This window comes from Pan troglodytes, chromosome 17 (genome assembly GCF_028858775.2).
Source record: "Pan troglodytes isolate AG18354 chromosome 17, NHGRI_mPanTro3-v2.0_pri, whole genome shotgun sequence".
NCBI lineage: Eukaryota > Metazoa > Chordata > Mammalia > Primates > Hominidae > Pan > Pan troglodytes.
The window spans coordinates 70524140-70541791 of NC_072415.2; the positions used below are offsets into that span (position 1 = coordinate 70524140).

Sequence of the window (17652 nt, forward strand, 5' to 3'; positions counted from 1 at the left end):
GTATGTTGACTTTTTTATCCTGAAATTTTGAAATTTTTTTTCAGATCTAAAGGTTTTTGATGAAGTTTTTAAAGTTTTCTAAATATAAGCTTACATCATTTGAAAATAGGGATAATTTGATTTCCTTTTTTTCAATTTGGATGTCTTTTATTTCTTTCTTTGGCCTGATTGCTCTGGTTGGAACTTTCCAGTACTATGTTGAATAGGAGTGGTGGGAGTGGCCATCCTTGTCTTGTGCCAAAGACTGAAAAGGCTGTCACCTGTTTTTTTGTTGTTGGTTTTTTGAAGCTGGAAGGAAAGTTTAAAGATTTTAATTCAAAATATTTTTCTAAATGTACAAATATATATTTAAGTGTCTTCAAATTCCTTTTGAACTAACAAAAGTAGTGGATTGTTAACTTATTTGATTTTAAGGCGAGAACCGTTCATTTCCTGGTACCTATTTTAACCTGCAGGCAATCTGGAAGTGGAACTTGTCCATTTCTTCCTAAGACAGTACATTTATATGGCTTTTGATACAACAGGCTCAGAAATGCCCTTCTCATTTTCACATTTGTAACTTTGTTTAGATGAAGACGGTACATGTATATTTATTTGGGGCCAAATAAAATTATCAGGAAAATTTTTTTTCTCATATTAATTTATCTCAGAGATGAATTACATATTTTTTGTACTACTGAAAGGGCATAAAATATGCATATTTGATAACTTTATGTAAGAGTTAATTGAGAAATCAGAAAGCCTTGAATTTGTTTTGCATTTAAACTATCCCTTGAAGCCCTATGAAGACATTATTTGGAAAAGTATTGCACTAACATTCAGACTCCTTTCAAAGACAAATTTTATCATAAAATAATAATAGACTGGGAGCCTGGTAAACCTGACGGGCAAAGTGCAAAGCTTCTATGTTAAATTATGCTTCCCAGGCCCAAGCTGGGGTGTGGTAGTTCTGGAAGGAGAAAAGAAAGACACAAGAGAAGGAAGGGAGAGTGCCATTCTGATTTGTCTTAGGACTGGACATGATTAGTGACGTAGAGAGGAGACACAATTTTATTTTAGTTTACTTTACAAAAGATACAAGTCACCAAAAACTGAGAAAGACTTTAGTATTAATCTATTTGGTGTTACTACAAAGGAATATCTGAGACTGGGTAATTTATAAAGAAAGGTGGCTTATTTGGCTCATAGTTCTGTTGACTGTACACACAGCACCAGCATCTGCCTGGCTTCTGATGAGGCCCAGGAAGCTTTTACTGATGCCTGAAAGCAAAAGGGGAGCAGGCTTGTGACAGGGCAAAAGGAGAGGGAGCAAGAGAGAGAGGAAGGAGGTTCCAGTCTCTCTAACAACAGGATCTTGAGTGAACTCATTACCATGGGAAGAGCACCACTTCATTCATGAAGAGTCTGCCCCCATGACCCCAACACCTCCCACCTGGCCTCATCCCCAACACCGGGGGTCACATTTCAACATAAGATTTGTAGGGGACAAAATCCAAATTGTATCAGCTTCTTCTCTGGAATGGCTTATAGAGGTATTTTCCAAGCCTAACAGAGTAAATGAAAGCATTCTCTGAGTCTCACCACAGGTAATAGAAAATGTGATTTACAACTCAGCCACTTCAGGAAGCACCTAGGAATTCAGGAATTATTAATTTAGCAACATTTTTGTTTTTACATATTATAGAAGTGAATTATCTAAGTTATGTAGTCATGTTTTATTAATCATTTTTATGCCCAAGGATCCAAGCAGGAGTCAACTGTATCAAATGTGCGGTTTACTATATTTTTGCAGGTATCGCATCAGAAGATTTATCTACAAAATATGCATGAATAAAGAGAGGAAATTCTTGAATACACAGAGATTGAAGACAGGAAAAATCTGAGCCAGATATTGGTAAGATAAGAGGATTTGTACTTTATTGAGGATCTAGCCTGAGTTAAATTGTGTGTTTGAATGAAAATATCATGTCTCTGTCTTTGGTTAGCTGATAAACTGATAAGTAACATTCAGAAATCTACTGTTCTGTTTCTAGTTACCCTGCTGTCTTACCAACAGGAGTTGATTTTACCACTGTTGTATTTCTATAGTTGCTCTGATACCTTACCAACAGGAGTTAATTTTATCACTGAGTACATTTTGACTCAACGTAAATTCTCAAGACTTGTAAGCTACATTAAATACAGATATAAATATAGTGGTGCTTTATTCATAGAAAGATGTAATTCTTATCTCTGTGTAACATCTTCCTCTTTCTAGGCAAACTCAGGGCAAATAAAAGGAAACAAACTTTGCACAGCTAGGAGAAACTATGATACCAAGAGTGAGTAAACACTGAAAATAATATTTTTACAAAGGAATTTGAATAAATTCACGGATATTAGGTCCTATTGGGTTATTAGAAGAAAGTATTTTAGTACACTCTTTTCTTTTTTCTTTCTTTCTTTCTTTTTTTTTTTTTTTTGGAGACGGAATCTCGCTCTGTTCCCCACGCTGAAGTGCAAGGGCGCAATCTCAGCTCACTGCAACGTCTGCCTCCCGGGCTCAAGCAATTCTCTGCCTCAGCCTCCCGAGTAGTTGGGATTACAGGCGCCCACCACCATGCCGGGCTAATCTTTGTATTTGTAAATAGAAATGGGGTTTCTCCATCTTGGCCAAGCTGGTCTTTAACTCCCACTCTTTTCAATTTTACTTTGATCTCAGAAAAGCAATTTTTGCTTTACTTTAATCTTTAGATGATTCATTCTAAATCTCAGAGAATGAAAATGTTGATAAAAGATAAACTACCAGCCATATTTACTTTCTTAAAACAATATCTTGTAAATGGGTATTTTTAATTTCTGAAAAAAATAATTCTTTTGAAACCACATAGAAAAGACACTTTGTTTATTATAGGTCATTATGAAAAATCTATTTATTAGAGACACCAGCTTTAATGAATCAAAGACACATAAAGATATAACTATCTACTGAAACTTTTGATGTTTAAATTACAAAAGTAAGATAAGAAGGCATTTTTTAACAAAAAGTATGTTGTTATATACAAACATAATAGTTAAAGCTAAAGCTACTTCTTCTTTTACCTAGAGATAACTTCTGCTCTAAGTGTGGTGTGTTTCATTTCAGAGCTCAGTAAGCACATATTTTGATGAATTTACACTTGGAAATTTTTTTCAGTAGATTTAGGGGCACACATAGTTTTGGGTATCTTGATGAATTGCATTGTGGTAAAGTCTGGACTTTTTAAGTATACCCATCACCTGAATAGTATACATTGTATCCAATAAATACCTGTTCATCACTCATTCCCTTCCCATCCTCCTTCCTTCTGAGTCTCCAATGTTCATGATACTACTGTGTATGCCCCTGCATACCCATAGCTTATCCCCCACTAATAAGTGAGAACATGTGGTATTTGATTTTCTGCTTCTGAGTTACTTCACTTAGGATAATGGCCTCCAGTTCCATCCAAGTTGCTACAAAAGATATTGTTTTGTTCTTTTCTTATGGATCAGTAGTATCCCATTGTATATCACATTTTCTTTATCCACTCGTCAGTTGATGGGCACTTAGATTGATTCCATATCTTTGCAATTGTGATTTGTGCTGTGATAAACATATGCATGCAGATGTCTTTTTGATAAAATCACTTCATTTTCTTTAGGTGAATACCCAGTAGTGGGATTGCTTTATTGAATGGTAGATCAACTTTTAGATCTTTGAGAAATCTCCATGCTGTTTTCCACAGAGATTGTGCTAGTTTACATTCCCACCAACAGTGTATACGGGTACACTTTTTACTGTATCCATACCAATATCTACAGTTTTTTGACTTTTTAATAATGGCCATTCTAACTGGGGTAGGATGATATCTCATTGTGGTTGTATATGCATTTCTCTGATGATTATTGATGTTAAACATTTTTTTCATCAGTTTGTTGGTCATTTGTATAGCATCTTTTAAAAAAATGTCTGTTCATGTCATCTGCCCACTTTTTAATGAGATTATTCCTTTTTTATTGCTGATTTGATTTCCTTGTATAGGTTGGTGCAAAAGTAACTGTGGTTTTTGGCATTACTTTCAATGGAAAAGCCACAGTAACTTTTGCACCACACTACCAGATTGTGGATATTAATCCTTTGTTGGATGTATAGTGTGCAAATATTTTCTCTAAATCTGTAGGTTGTCCATTTGCTCTGTTGATTCTTTTGCTGTGCGGAAGCCTTTTAGTTTAATTAAGCCTCATTTATTTATTTTTGTTTTCGTTACATTTGCTTTGGGGTCTTAATCATAAATTTCTTGCCTAGGCCAATGTTCAAAAACATTTTTCCTAGGTTTTCTTCTGAAAGTTCTACGGTTTTAGGTCTTAGTTTAAGTCTTTAATCAATCCTGAGTTAATTTTTATACATACACATAGAAATATTTTGTATGTGTATGTTGTGCGTGCTTGAACAAAATGATATTATATTGTAGGTGTTATTCAGTGACTTGCTTTTTATTAAAAAGTATATTGGTGTTTTCTCCACATTGATAAATAGAATTAACTCATTTAAAAAATTGCAGCATAATTGGGATTGCTAATAATTACATAATTGCAAAAAATTGCAGTAGTTCATGAAATGAAAATGCCAAAACTTTAATGTTTACTTTTCTTTTGCGATCTTTTAAGGCATACGTAGGCTGGGTGAGGTAGCTCATTCCTGTAATCCCAGCACTTTGGGAGGCCCAGCCAGGTGGATCACTTGAGGCCAGGAGTTGGAGACCAGCCTGGCCAACATGGTGAAACTCTGTCTTTACTAAAAAATACAAAAATTAGCTCTGCATAGTGGTGCACATCTGTAATTCTGGCTACTTGGGAGGCTGAGGCATGAGAATCACTTGAACCCAGGAGACAGAGGTTGCGTTGAGCCGAGATAATGCCACTACATTCCAGCCTGGGTGACAGAGTGAGACTCTGTCTCAAAAAAAAAAAAAGAAAAGAAAAAAAAGTAAAAGCATATGTATTCATTGATGATAATTTAGGATGGAACCATATTTTCAAAAGCAACTTACCACTGACTATTGATTTTTCACTTCTTCAAAGGGTGTATTTGACAAGTCAACAATAAGCTGTACTTTCTAAAGTATTACCATATATGTGGCAAAACAAAAACAAAATTAAAATGTTTCCAGTAATTAATGATTAAAGTTGGGAGTAACTTTTCTGTAGAGTAAAACAAACAAAACTTTTAGGATCTTAAAACTATGCTGTTACCACTTAAGGAGAAAACAGGAAAAAAATTTATACAACCACTTAACTTGTAATCTCTCTTTCAAAATCCAATCTTCTTAGAGTACAAATAAACTAGCTATTTGCAAGGAGACTAAAATTACACACAAAAGCAGAGAGTGATTGGGCTGCCTGTTATTTTGTGCAATTTCATCTGAATAGCAGAACAGAGTGGCCTCTGAAGCTGCCCCAGGGCTGGTCATCTATGAAAAGTAATGTCAGAGATACATTTCTTTTTATCTGTTTTGAGAATGCTCACATCCTTTCTATCTCAATCTCTCTCTGTCTCTCTCTGTCTGTCTCTTTCTCTCCCCTTCTCAGTAAAACTTTTGACTATAAGCTTTCTTCTATTAGTCACAGAGGAAATATTTCAAAGGAGAAGATTTTGGTAAATTTTCTAGTTAGTTGTTAAAAAAGATAGTTATTTAGAAATGTGCTGGCCATCCCTTAGAAAATTATTTAACCATTCATTCTGTTAACTCAATTCTACTAAGTTTTAATTTTTTGGAATAAGAGTAGCCAACATTAAATTAGTGCTGTGTGCCAATTGTTGTCACAGTAATCCCTTCAATGAAGTCATAATATTATTCCCAAATTATAGACTAAATAAGTGAAATCCAGCTTAGTTAAATGGCTTGTTGAAGACTGCACAGCTAATAAGCAATAGAGATAGAATTTAAAGTCATATTGTATTGTCTCAGACCCCACACAATCTTTCCATTTTATTAATTATATTGGGTAAGACTAATTAATTGAGTTATGGTTTCATAGAAACATTCCTTGGAAATATAGATGCATACATTTGTAAATGTTTTCTACACGAAAGGGCAGTTTGATACAGAGCTAAATTTTTATGAAGATAAAATGAAGGGCATCAATAAGGCAAAATAACCACAAACAAAATAAAAGTAGTAATCTTAAATGCTTACCCCTATTTTATTCTACTCCCAAAGGGAACAACACCATATTCTATATCATTCAACTTTCTGATATCTGTGTAGAACACAGAAAAAAAATCTGTAAGCAAACAACTAATAAATGTAGTATGGTCATTTTAAAACAAAATTTAGATTGATATGCTTAAAATCAACTATGCTTTTTGATAGATAGTATCAATTATAAGAACTAAAAATAAGATCCTCTTTAAAGTTCTGAAAGTAAATATGATTCTATTTCTCTCCATTATTTTCTTTAGGATCTCAGGTATATATTGAAATCTACTGTAAGCAGTCAATTTTCTCTGTAGCTTTTAAAATATTACCTTTGATTTAGAAATATGAATTATTACTTCAACAGTGTGATTCAAACATGGACTTCTCAATTTTCAAATCACCTCTTTCCTTGTAACCAAAATATACTAATTTCTGCAATTATGTTTGGGTCAGGCTCTTAAATAAAGAATTTCAGCCCTCCAGCAGAATGACTATCACCTGAGATGCTACTGCAACCCTTGCTGGAGTGCCATGACAATCCAGCTACCCCAGCCAGAGAGCCTCCCACCAATGGTACCCCGGGCACCTGCACTGGAGCACCTACGCCAGTGGCCCCTCCGTGATCCCCTATGGAGGGCTGTTGCTAGTGGTTAGGGAAAACCTCCAACCCTCCAACCCAGATGGGGCTTGACTTCAGATGACCGAAGAGCAAAGCCACTGACCCATTCCCAGTCCCCTAGGGTTAAAGCAGACAGCCCAGGAGTCCAGAGCTGAGCCTTGCCCCTTGAAACCATCCAGCAATGAAGCTGTTCACCTATCTCTAACTTGCACCACAGTCAAAGCCTCAAGGTCAATGAAGAGCATAAAAACAAAAATCCCCATCCAAAGGACAGCTACTTCAAAGGATAAAGAATCATCAGCCCACATAGATGAAAAACAAAAACAGTGCAAGAAATCTGGCAACTCTAAAAGCCAGTGTGTCAACTTAGCTCTAAACCATCACACTTGCTTCTTAGCAATGGATCATAACCAATGTGAAATGGCACCAATATCAGACATAGAATTCAGAATCTTGAGATACAAGAGAAGGATGAAGCCCAATCCAAGGAAAACAGTAAAATGATCCAAGAGTTGAAAGACGACACAATCATTTTAAGAAAGAAAGAAATGGAACCTCTGGAAATGAAAAATTCACTACAGGAATTTCAAAATGCAGTTGTAAGTATTAACTACAGAATAAACCAAGCTAAGGAAAGGATCTCAGAGCTTGAAGACCACTCCTTTGAAGCAACACAGGCAGAGAACAATTTAAAAAATTCAAAATGAACAAAACCTCTCAGAAAGATGAGATTATATAAAGGGACCAAGTCTATGACTCATTGACATTCCAGAAACTGAAGGAGGGAGAGCAAGTAGCTTGGAAAGCATGTTTAAGGATATAGTCCACAAAAATTTTCCCAATCTTGCTAGAGAGGTCAACCACATGCAAATTTGGGAAATTCAGAGAACACCTTTGTGTCACTACACAGGACAAAATGCTGTGGAGAAAACGGAATACATATACACTGTTGGTATGAAGAAATTTGTTCAGCCACTGTGGAAAGTAGTGTGGATATTTCTCAAAGACCTTGAAATGAAACTACCATTCAACCCAGTAGTTCCACTATCAGGTATATACTGAAATTAAAATAAATATTTCTACCTGAAAGACACATGCAATAGTGATATGGTTTGGCTCTGTGTCCCCACCCAAATCTCATCTTGAATGTAATCCCCATAATCTTTATGTGTGAAGGCCAGGATCTGATAGGAGGTGATTGGATCATGGTGGTGGTTTACCCCATGCTGTTCTTGTGATAGTGAGTGGGTTCTCAGGAGATCTGACGGTTTTCTAGGAGGCTCTTCTCCCTTTGCTCCTTTGCTCTCCCTCACCTGCTGCCTTGTAAGATGTGCCTTTGCTTCACTCTCACCTTCTGCCGTGATTTTAAATTTTCTGAGCACCCCCCCCACCACCAGCCATGCAGAACTGTGAATCAATTAAACCTCTTTCCTTTATATATTATGCAGTCTTGGCTATGTCTTTATAGCAGTGTGAGAATGGACTAATACAGCTAGTATGTTCATTGCAGCACTGTTTATGATACTGAAGACATGGAGTCAACCAAGATGTTCATTAATGGTGGGCTGGATGAAGAAAATGTGGTGTATATAAATGATGGAATAGCACACAGCCATAAAAAGGAATGAAAGCTTGTCCATTGCAACAATGTGAATTAACACTGGAAGAGAAAACCAAATATTGCATATTCTTACTTATATGTGTGAGATAAACATTGAATACATGTGGACACAAAGAAGGGAACATGTGGACACTGGGGACTACTTGAAGGGGGGGTGTGGGGAGGGGAGCATGGGTTGGATACCTATTGGGTACTATGCTCACTATCTTGGTGATAGGATCATTAGTACACCAAGCCTTACTGACATGCAATATACCCATGTAACAAACCTGCACATGAACCCTCTGGATGTAAAATTTTTTTAAATTAAAAATAATGTATAACATCAGTGGATCTTTCTCATTCCCCTGAAATGTTATACTAAAAAGTTACTACTTTTTAAAAGTGCCTGGACTCCCCTGTGAAAGGTGTATTAGAAGGGTATTTACACATTATAATTCTTATATTTGGCAGCATGTTTCCTTCCCTTCTTAGATCTATGTATCATGTTTAGTTGGTTGTTAGATTTTTCACAACATAAATATAATGAAGCTATTAAAGAATTTCAATGTGTTATTATTCTGTGAGTACATATTAAAAACAACTCTAAACTTCAAAAGTCATCAATCTTTTTAAAAACTATACATTAAATCTAAGTTTTAAATGGAAATAATTGGTTATTTGGGTTAAATAAATTGGCCTAATTTTATTTGTTAAAATGAATTCACTCAGGGTTTTATAATTATTTAATTATTATTCCACAAAATCAATAGATTTCCAATTCTGTAAAGAAAAGTCAACATCAGCTTGAGGATTATTACTCAGGATCATCACTTACTGCTCTGAATATCTTTTTCTACAGTTCAATCAACCAGACTAGGAATCCTTGCCTCTTCAAAGATAACATTAAATCTTACTCTAGTCCATAGATTTGACTTTTCTAGTTTGTCTTCATATTGTATGATTTTGAGTTTTTATCAATAAACTTAAATTTGTCTTGGCTTAGGTGGGTTAGGTGCCCTTGGGTGTCTTGAGTATAGGAGCCCCACAAAGGCAATTAAGTGGTAGCCACTTGACCTTTACCACGGTCAGTTCAGATATACCAAACTGCTCAGTGATAATACTGGGCTGAATATAAGCTCCTATTCTAAAATCATGTAAGACATGGGAAAATAATCAAATTAGTAAGAAAAAGCAGAAGCCATTAACTACAGAATTAATTCTCTCAAGAACTTCAGATAATTAGATTACTGATTATAAAACAATTCATATTTAGGATAATAGGAAGTGTCAAGGAAATAAAAATATTAGAAAAATGATAAAAAGGAGAAAAGGGAATAGGCAAATTTGAAAAGAATTAAGCATAATTTTTGGAAATAAAGCCCTTTAAAAATATAATGGATGAATTAACATATTGTTTAAATAATTGAAGGAAAAATGAGTGAACTAAAAATTGTATCTAATGAAGTCACTCAGAATATAGTACATAAGGGCATCTACTCTATAAGCACTGAGACAAAGGGAGATAGAGAGTGAAAGGTGAAAATATGAAAAAGAAGTCAAAGGGAAATGAAGTATAGAATAAAAATATCCAATTAGAGTTCCCAGGGGATGGGATGTAAAGAATGAGTAAGAAGTAATAATTGAAGAGAAAGTAATAAAAATTTTTCTAGAGGTTTAAAAGACTAATTTTTTATTCAAAATTATTAAAAAGTACAAGATTTTCAGAATAAGTCAAACCTAGACAAATTATGTTAAACATGCACATAAATAAATTCAAAGCAACCAGAAAGAAAACAGTGATTGCCCAAAACAAACGAAAACCCACAAACCAAACCAAACCAAATGAAAACAAAAACAATATCAATTGGCTTGAGAGCTGTTAAAAAGCAAAATTACAGGCCAGAAACCTTTCTGTTTCTATTAATATATGTTGCCACAGAGGATATCAATAAGAAAAAGTAAGATTCCTTTTTAAAAAGGAACAAGAAGGAAGATTTAAGAGGAAACTCATAGGAAAGGTTGTGAGAATAGTAAATACATGCAAAAATGACAATGAGTTGACATTTCATACCCATAAGTCAATGGGTATGTCTGACTATACCACGTGTTGAGGAGTGTATGGGGCAAGTGGAATTCTCATATACTTTAATGGCAGTGCAGATTCATACAAACACATTATAAGCAATTTTTTTGATAGCTGGAACATTGCAGATCTTAATACCTTTTTGGCTCATCCATTCTACTGAAAATATACTTCCAATTATTATTGTTAGAGCACTGGAAATTAGGAGACTTCAGTTTTAGAGGTGTTGAAATGTTTTTTAAAAATTGCTTTTTAGAATGGATGAAATACATAGAAGAAGTTTTCACACATGTGGACAAAATTATATACTAGAATGTTCACAGTGATACTGTTTCTACTAGGGAATATCTAGAAATGACCAGTGTCAATCAGCAGGAACATGGAAAAATAAATTAGGGCATGATAATAGAGTGAAGTGCCATATTCGGTGAAATGAAGAAACTAAAGGTACTAAATCACACAAACACAATATTGAATAAAAATAAATCAGCTATATGAGGATCTACATGGTAAGATATTTTTATATATAATTTTAAATGACATAAAGCAATACTGCTTATTATTGCATTTATATATAATAAATATGTACAGTTGCATTACCAAAATCAAGACTCTGGTCGTGAGTGATGGAAATGCTACCAGAGATTAACTCCAAGGTCTTTATTATATTTGTACAGCTTTATCTTTCAAGGTTTATGGTAGGTACAGAATTGTTAGTTAACAATATTGTTTTTAGATTTTATGTGTCTGATATATTTCATAATGTAGCATTATTTAAATGCAATCTGGTACAACCATTTTTTTAAGTAAAAACTAAGGAAAATATATTCCATTCTCTTTAATACAGACAGTTCCTCACCTACAGTGTTTCAACTTTAAATTTTTTGACTTTATAATGGGGCAAAAGCAATAAGCATTCCGTAGAATACATAGTTTTAAAGTATAGGCTAGCTTTTCCTGGGCTAGCAATGTGTAGTAGGATACTCTCTTGCCATGCTGGGCAACTGCAAGGAGCTGCAGCTTCCAGTCAGTTACAGGATCAAGATCATACAAGTACTCTACTGTGTACCATGTTGCCAGATGACTCTGCCCAATTGTAGACTAAGGAAAGTGTTCTGAGAACATTTTCATAGGTTAGATGTATTAAGTGCAATTTCAACTGAACGATATTTTCAACTTGCAGTGAGTTTATTGGCACAGAACATAACCCCATTAAAAGTCGAGAAACATTTGTACTTTAACCCCATGACATGGTGACAGGAGGTTGGGGGGATGTCGAAGGGGCAATGAAAGGGTTTGATGAAACAGGGTCCCAAAATATTATTCTGAAATGAATGTGACTCAGGTATTCTCTAAAGCCACAAAGGGCCATCTGCTTAAATTACAGAAGGAGGTCCTTATTTCATATTGTAAATAGATTTCACTGGACTGTCAATCACAAATGGGGTGTTCTAATTTTTCATGCCATTTAGCAGAGAGCGGTGAGAACGTTCCCGTGTAACTATTAGTCATTTGTTTAATTCAGGAATAACTATGAATTTTTAAGTTAATAAGGACTCTACTTAGCCTTGATCTCTTGAGCTTTTATCTGGAGACCTAATTATAATTATTATTACATTAGTAAGAAACCACTTCTGTTATTCATAGATCATAGTGAAATATGTGCTTTATTTAAAATATCCCTCTTATCAGGCAGATAAAGGGATTTTGTTACATTTTATTTCATAATCTCTCAGACTAAGAAGAGACCACTCTTTATATAAAAGCAAAGAATGTTGATGAACAGCAAAGGTTTTACTTATCTGTTTTAGTCCTAAATTAATAGACTCAGAATGTTACATATTTTATATGTGCATTTTCTATCATTTTCTGTTGCATTTAGTCTTTTTATATACAAAATGATGCATAAAATAAAAGTAGAATTTTTTTCTAATAATGACAATGGATTTCTATAATTAAAAATGACATTTCCTTCTCCTAAGCCAGTAATTATTTAGAAATTTTAATATACAGATGAATATTAATGACTCGAACTGTTCTACCTGTAAGAGGAAAAAAAAGGTTGGAATTTCATTAGTTTGACACAGTAAAGTGATGTAGCACTGATTCCTATTTACCTCCTTTCCAAACTGATCACTGTAAACGTTGGTACTTCTTTATTAAGATTCAAAAGTTGCATGGCTGGGCTCTCGGGCTCACTCCTGTAATCCTAGCACTTTGGGAGGCCGAGGCAGGCAGATCACTTGAGCTTAGGAGTTCAAGACCAGCCTGGACAACATGGCAAAACGCTGTCTTTGCCAAAAATACAAAAACTAGCTGGGCATGATGATGTACATCTGTGGTCCCAGCTATTTGGGAGCCTGAGGCCTGAGAATCGCTTGAGCCTGGGAGGTAGAGGTTGTAGTAAGCTTGGGCAACAGAGCAAGACCCCATCTAAAAAAGAAAAAAAAAGATTCAAAAGTTGCAGTTTGTCATCCCTCTCAAAACTGCTCTTCCACTCATCTCATATAGGTTCCAAGAAAGATCTGCACTTCTCAGTGGTTCCTCTTATTTATAAAGGATATCCAGGATTGTACAGCTAAGGAAAGCCTTGATAAAAACTACTTCCCTCATAATCACTAAAATATTTTAAATGGCAATGGGTAAACCACAGAGCATCTTGATTTTCTAAACCAGACAGAGCCAGGGACCAAAATGGCTTGAATCTACAGTGTGGAACAACCTTTGGCAAATTCAGCTTGTTCCTGTAACCTAATCTCTCCTGCACATGTTTGCAGGTTAATCTTCTTTAAATACCACTTCTGTTAGGCCATTTCTCTGGCTAAACACCACCTGCCTCTTCAGCTGGAATGATGTATATTTCAGTTTGAATTCTGGGTATTACAATATGGAAACAAAATATCACACATATGTTTCAAAATGCTGCAAGGATCTGAATACTGGGTAATACATTGGGATATGGTTGAAGCTCTAACCCTGAGTCATTAGTAAAGAAAACAAAGATGCTGCTGCTTTTTTTTTTTTTTTTTTTTTTTGAGACAGAGTCTCACTCTGTTGCCTAAGCTGGAGTGCAGTGGCACAATCTTGGCTCACTGCAACCTCTGTCTCTCAGGTTCAAGCAATTATCTGCCTCAGCTTCCTGAGTAGCTGAGATCACAGGCCACCTTGCCTGGCTATTTTTTTGTATTTTTAGTAGAAACGGGGTTTCACCCTCTTGGCCAGGCTGGTCTTGAACTCCTGACCTCGTGATCCACCCTCTTCGGCCTCCCACAGTGCTGGGATTACAGGCTTGAGCCACTGCCCCCAGCCCAAAGATGCTGCTTTTAAGATCTAAAAAATATCAGCAACAGCAACAGCAGACAATACCTCAGGCAGAAAGAGGGAGAGAAAAAATATTATGGATTTAAGAGATCAACAGACCAGAAGAAGAAAGTAGAATGGCCCAGGAAATTTTCAGAAAATGCTGATGGTATGGAAGCAAAACCTCTTTCTCCCCACACTTCATGAATACCACTACCAAAAAAAAAACCAAAAGCAAAAGCCAGAAAAAAAAAAAGCTATCCTTAATGAAATGTCAACGAACCACAAAAGCAGTAGTTGAAACTCCTGTAGGTTCTTGGGGAAATTGAATAATGAGGAGGTTCAGGCTACTGCAGGCTCTCCCCAGTGCTCATCTTCTTCTGTTACCTTCTGTCTGCTCCTGTGTCCTGGGCCTTCCCTGGTGTATCTTATGCTTTGGAAGAAAGGGAAGCCAATAGAGAAGCAACAGCAGGGTTTGTTTCTCACGAAAATAACAATTTTCTTATTAGTAATAACAGTAGTGATAATAGCCAACATTTATAGAATGTGTAAGCCAGAATACAAACTCTGGTACTTGAGTTTCAGCCTCAAGACCCTTTCTTTACCACTATATTTTCTGGTGGCAATATTTTGTTGCACTACCTCAACTTGTGGTCCACAGATTCTGACTGGCAAGCCAATTTTGTCTCTTATAACACATTTGCAAGCTTAGCATTTGCTCTCTTTTTCTCACCTCCCAAGTTTAGATGAGAAAGAAAAAGCAAACAGATCTTTAAGGAGTCTGTGATACTTACGATCAAGTACTTGTGATTATTTCTGAGTGAGAATGCATTTTGCACAGTAATTCCAAATTGGGGATTAAAAGACTTATACTTTAATCTTGCTTATGCATTTCATAAGCTACGTGACGCAGAGTAAGTCACTTGGTTTAGAATTGGCGTTTTTAAAACAGCTAGAGGTGAGTCTTTAATGAATACATACATACATATTGTTATTTGAAACAGAAGTGAATGCATGTATTTTTTTGGGGTACATGGTTTGATATGGTCATTTTAACAATATTTATTCTACCCATCCATGAGCATGCGATGTGTTTTTATTTGTTTGTGTTATCTATGACTTATTTATCTTTCTGAAAGATGATTCAAATATATACAGATGTGTGTTTGTGTGTGTGTGTGTGTGTGTCTGTATTCCACTTTTAGAAATGTATACCAAAAACTTCTGACAAGTGCACTGAGATTCACATCTGAGGTTGTCTATTATAAAGCTAGCCACAAGGATAGAAGTCTTCACTCCCTTGGCTTCCATGGAATCACCAACAATGAACACAGTGCCTGGCATAACAGAATAAACACTGGGGTCTTTTGTCGCATATTTTATTAAAGTGAAACTGTCCTTGCAGGGTTAACATGAATTACGTGCCAGGTTCTGGACAGAAGTGTGGTTATAATTAAGCATTAATCAGGCCATATTTTGACCCACTTTCTTGTAACCTAAACTCAATAGCATTAGATACTGACCATTTACATCTCCACTGTTCCTACAGATAGGTTCTCTAATGTTAGAGCTATAGTGCTTTTGTTTAAGAATTGCTTAAGATGTTTTTCAGATCTTGAATTTCAGGGGAAGGGCTGATACCAACCAGTCTGAAGACCCCTGCCGAGGAATCGAATCAGCATGAGAATGCAGCTTTTTCATCTCCCATTCCATGACCTCCCCTGCACTCTTTGATCAATCCAGGATCCCAACACCTCAGCTTACTCCAGGCCCCTAGAAATCTCTAGCTCCAAACTCCTTAGGGAGATGAATTGTAGGTTTCCTCCCACTTCCTGGTTCAGTGGCCTTACAATTAAAACTCTTTCTCTGCTGCAACCTTCGTGTTGACATATTGACTTACCACACATCAGGCAATGGACCTATTACGGTCACAAAAGAACAATATATGTCATTTGTAACTCCTTAAATAATAAGTGTATTTAAATAATCATGGTAAATCTATTTAAATAAAATAGAAGGCAGGTGTTTAAAAATGATGTATATTTCTATTTACTAGCAAAGAAAGTGCTCATTAGATACAGTTATAGTTAAACAATAAAGCAACCGGTAAAACAGCACATATAGTATAAGACCTGCCTTGTAAAGAATATATCCATGTTCTAAGAATGTATGTGTTGGATATGGTATGGTAAAGTTGGTGCAGCCACAGGAGGAGACAAGAGTGAGACTTTGAGGTAAGAAGTGTATTACAATGAGAGGCACCAGAGAGAGGAATCACTAAATGTCACTCAGGACCACAGAGGAAAGCACCAATGTGGTCAGAAGAGAGAGCAACAAGAGGAAAGTCTAGGCCGGAGGCTTATTTGGAGTTTCTGTGGGAAAGGCAAGGCTGGCCAGAGTGCACAGTTTAAGACTGGTTGCTTTGAATAATTCTGGTGGGCTTTGGGATGTAGGAGCAGTCTCTGGTTGCCTAGTACCTGGTCCTGGGATAACAGCAGGGGAAACATTGGCTTGGTGTGTGAGAATTCAATAAGGCAGTGATTTGGGATGGGTTGGTTTGCATAGGAAAGACATGCTTCAGCTGTGCCCTTTAGTGTCTCTAAGAACTCACTAGCCCTGGGTAGGGCAGCTTCTCCCTCGGCTGAGAGGCTACAAGCACCAGAGCATCAAGAATACAGAAAATAAGAAAATATAGCTACTACCATTGGCTCCCTGATAAATGGAAGCCACATAGACAAATATAAAAATCTGAGAAAACAGAGCAGAAATATAGATATCACTATATCTACATTTGTATCCAAAGCTTTAATTATAGAAATCCCCAAATATTAATGGTAACTATCAATGAATGTGGGAGTAAGCATCATTTTTTTAGACAGCTAACATTCGTTGAATATTATTATTTTACCTGGTAATTTGATAATCACCTCTCATTTAGCCCTCTCAACAACCATATTTGATAGGCTCTGTTATTATTTGTATAATAGCGAGAAAAATAAGGCTAAAAGAGATTAAGTGACTTTTTACAAGTCACACACAGCTAGCGAAGTTCACAGCAGGGGTTCTACAGTCAGTCAGATTCCAAAGAGTATTTTGTTAATGAACAAATTACATTGTGTTTTCTGAACTGCACACTTGATGATGTGTTACTTTTTTAAATAAAAGGAAATACTTGTAGGCATATATTTGAAACATTGCATGTGTAATTAGTCTATTCTCACATTGCAATAAATAACTACCTGAGGCTGGGTAATTTATAAAGAGAAGAAGTTTAATTGGCTCAGTTTCATAGGCTGTACAGGAAGCATGGCTGGGGAGACCTCAGGAGACTTACAATCATGGTAGAAGATGAAGGAGAAGCAGGCACATTCTACATGGCTGGAGCAGGAGGAAGCGAATGAAAGGGAAGGTGCTTACACTTTTAAACAACCAGATATCATGAGAACTCACTATCATGAAAACAGGAAGAGGGAAATCCGTCCATGATTTAGTCACCTCCCACCAGGCCCCCTCTCTAAAACTGGAGATTACAATTTGACATGAGATTTGAGTGGGGACACAAATCCAAACCATATCAGTACACAAATATGTATAAATAATATATAAACATACATGCAAACACAAACCTGTGTGTGTATATATGTATGTATGTGACTATATATGTATTATGTATGTGTGTGTGTAAGAACAATAAATGAATGTCTTAAAAGTTCTCAGCACAAGTGATATAAAGTATAAACATGGGCAAGAGAATAGGACATAAGGATAATAAAGTGGATATTGTCCACACTTCCTTACTTGCTCTCTTTATGTAAGTGTGTATATGTGTGTGTCTATAACAGGTTTT

General features: G+C 35.8%; 1 long non-coding RNA gene across 1 annotated transcript in view; it reads left to right on the forward strand.

Annotated features, from left to right (window-relative positions):
- LOC112206244 (uncharacterized) overlaps positions 1 to 17652 on the forward strand; it is a 177696-nt gene that overhangs the window by 152213 nt on the left and 7831 nt on the right. The window contains exon 2 of the long non-coding RNA XR_002940442.2: positions 1793 to 1894. This is a non-coding gene — a long non-coding RNA (uncharacterized LOC112206244). The remainder of the gene's footprint in view (positions 1 to 1792; positions 1895 to 17652) is intronic.